This window comes from Lactuca sativa, chromosome 3, assembly GCF_002870075.4.
Source record: "Lactuca sativa cultivar Salinas chromosome 3, Lsat_Salinas_v11, whole genome shotgun sequence".
Taxonomy (NCBI): domain Eukaryota; kingdom Viridiplantae; phylum Streptophyta; class Magnoliopsida; order Asterales; family Asteraceae; genus Lactuca; species Lactuca sativa.
In genome coordinates, this window is record NC_056625.2 from 100,264,565 (window position 1) to 100,268,488 (window position 3,924).

A 3,924-nucleotide genomic window follows, 5' to 3' on the forward strand; every position below is an offset into this window, starting at 1 on the left:
AATCGAATCGTTTTTACATATATAGTTACTAGACTTATCCAAGTGGGAGACTGTTGGATTAGTGTCTGAGGTCGTAACTATATTTGGTAAGTACTTGACCCGATTGTGCATGGTCCTTTTGGGTTGCCTTCACCATAACAACTTGACAGGATGATTTGTTAAGAGAGAAGAGATATTATTAATATATTATGAGAATAATATATTAAAGGAATAATAATGTTATTTGATTAATATAAGTCATATATTAATTGAGAATTAATTTGGTGACTTAAAGAGGTTAATTGAATAAAGGGGCATAATCTGTCAAATGTGTGAAACCCTAATAGCTCATAGTATAAATAGATCCCGTGGGTGAGAGGAATCAGAACTCATGCAAGGCAAGAAACCCTAGAGCCGATTTCTCACCCTCTATCTCTCTCTCTCTCAAGATCATTCTTGTAACGACCAAAAATTTCAACCAATTTAAAATTTTCAAAAAAAACAACCCGATTCCATTAAAGTTATTACGAAAAGGTTTTCAATACAATTTATTTTAAGTATTCCCATAATCTCATCACAATATAAACACGAGGAGCGGTACGATCACGTCTTCGCCTTGCCACGGTCTCCTGAAGAACCTGAAAAACATTAAACCACAACTGTAAGCCCGAAAGCTTAGTGAGATACCCCCAAAATACCAACCACATATACCATACACGCATAACATGCCATAACATATCTGATCACAGAACAACCATGCACTTCGGGTCTACTGTGTGACTGGTCCACCGCACCGGCCAACAGTCCACCTGGTCCACCCTCCGAATCTTGCCATATACCTTGAGTCTACAGTGTGATTGGTCCGCCCACACCGGGCCTTCAATCCACATGGTCCACTCTCTGAATCTAACCACATACATCGAGTCTGCAGTATGATTGGTCTGCCCGCACCGGGCCTTCAATCCATCTGGTCCACTCTCTGAGTCTACAGAATGACTGGTCCACCCGCACCGGGCCTTCAGTCGGCCTGGTCCACTCTCCGAGCCTCGGCACGTCTGGTCCGCCCTCTTGGGGCCTACAGCCTATCCGAACCGCTCGTTGGGCCTTCGGGACAACCGGTCCGCCCTAGGTATCTTGGCCTACAGCACAAAGCAGGACCCGCCTCAACCCAACTCCAGTCCAAACAACCATGTGCACATAAACATACAATCATATAGCAATTCACAGTCAACAAGCCGATCAACAGATCACATAGCATATCATCATCCTAATCAGGATACCGACCTAACCGGTCACTAGCATAACATCACTCTACATCTCAGGATACCGATCTCAAACAAGTCTCTAACATATACCATCCTAGCTACCAGGATGAAAACATATCAAAGCAATAACATAACAACAAATACCCGGATCTCAATCCGATAAGGGCCTTAGACCCTGTTGATATAGTGAGGATAACTCACCTCGAAACTGCCGACTGAACAGATAACCCAAGCTGCTCCGATTACTGATACGACCTCCACCACTGGACAACCACCAAGGCACTAAACTCAAAACAATAACCAACAATTACCAAAATGCCCCTGGAAACCACTGGTCAACCCCTGACTGACTCTACTCGCTGAGTCAACCGGATGACTCGCCGAGTCCCCATGCTCAACATTTCCTTCAATCCACGACCTAACTCGCCGAGTCACCCCGACACTCGCCGAGTTCAACAACTCTGAGTCCACTCGCACACAACTCACCGAGTCACTCCTTGACTCACCGATTCACGGCTCAACCAGAAAAGATTGGGACTCTTCGACAAGACTCGCCGAGTCCAAGAACTGACTCGTCGAGTCTAAGGCTATCTTCAACCTACTCGCCAAGTTGTTCTTGCAACTCGTCGAGTCCCAGCCTATCTTCAAGCAACTCGCCGAGTCTACCCATGTGACTCGCCGAGTACCACCGGGTCTGAATCCATACAGAGGCTTTCCAAGCCATGCAGATGATCCAAACCATAGATCTACCCTTCCTAAGGCCATCCATCACGTAAAGTGGCAAACTTTACGTGAATCCAAGGAGATCTAGGCACTTAACACTCTAGGGATAGGGTTTGGGACAAGATAGCTCCATCAATCACTCATAAACTGGGACTTTTCTGCATTCTAGCCCTTCTCCATTCCAGATCTAAGGTAGCAACCTCAGATCTAACCTCTAAACTCCAATACACCAAAAGATATGATCTCTAACACCCCCAAAATGATGAATCTAGACAATAGCAGCTCAAACAATGAAATAATACCTCAAAAGGAAGCTCCAAGAGAAGATTAATCCGGATCCTTGCAAAGCCCTTTGATCCAAGTCTCTTCTCCTTCAAGATTTCTTCAATCAACCACTTCTCCAAGCTCCAATTCACTCAACAATGGTGTTTTCTCACGAAATCAGGGCTTCTGGAACTCAAGGGGTGATAAGGAGGCTGGGGAGGAGACATAATATTCTTTATATAGGGCTCAACCTCCGGATTTAGGGTTTTCTCCACTCAGCACCAACTCGCCGAGTCCACCCATGCTACTCGCCGAGTTGGTAACTTTACATGCGAGTAGAGTCGCGACCCTACTCGCCGAGTCCACTCGTGGACTCGCCGAGTCGCTCTTTCCCATTTTACCCTTTTAGCCCTTCAACTTTACTCTTGCTATTCTGAGATGTTACAATTCTCCCCCACTTACATTAGGCTTCGTCCTCGAAGCCTGCAGCAATTCAACTCTATAACCACTCCCGCAATGCACCACCTGGCATTAACCAGGCCAGGCTCCTTAACACACAACCATCGCAACCAGAACTCACTTTCTCCTTTCTTGCGGTGTCCTGACCACCGTCTCAAGCCGGCCACCGGCTTTACCCTCTAATAACTCCACTTAACAACTGAGTACTACTCATGATGCAACACTGCTCCAAATCACAACCATCACTCGACCCATATGAGCCTGAAATAACCATGCACCACCGGATTCCCGATCCAAGTCCAACTCTAGTCATTTTGTTGACAGAAAGACACATTCTTCAGAGCAACTCCCATGAGTTATCCTATTGCAATCACATACACATGATGAACTAGCTCTAGCTCCCTCAGGTTGGAAAACCCGATACACTGATGTCAAGTCCAAACATCCCCCAGGATGAACCACTACTACATACGCACTTCCCTGATCAGAATTACACTGAGAGCCCAAGACTTCCTCCCTGCATCCCTTCCGAGCCTCTTGACTCTACACCCGCGGAATTCCTTCCGCGACCTCAGCAGACATCCCAAACCGGATGTGATTCCATCCCACTGCCGCAAACACGCTGCTCAATGACCATACTCGGATCACTCTAATCATAACTCTGCTCTGCCGCTTTCACTTCCGTGAACTTGCACTCCCTCTTAGAGTTACACTCCTCTCTCATTCCTTTACCAAGGAATCCACTTGACTGCCTTGTCACTTCGACAAGTGCCACGATGCTCGCCTAACGCTGCACCACTCCTTCATAGCGTAACCGCTATCCATCCAACACACATGCTCTGACTCTGATCGCAGGGACTCTCAAGCCCATGCACTATCTCAACTAATCAAGATCACTACCCGGGGCCAGACCTTCTAATGCTGTCACACCGCAATATACACAATCCATATCCTCAAACCGATCTAACAATACCTGTAGAGTCTTCAGCATGATTGGACCGCCTCACCAGGCCTTCAGCCAATCTGGACCACTTTCAGAACCTTCAGCCAATCTGGACCGCTCTCGGTGCCTTCAGTTTAGCTGGACCGTTCTCCGAGCCTTCGGCCTGACTGGTACGCCTACCGACCTTCAGTCTATCCGGACCGCTCAACTAGCATTCATCATTCCGAGCTATCACTCCAGGAAATCTTCCCATGCATACCGTTCTAGCCCTCTAGGGGTTCCGAACTCTAT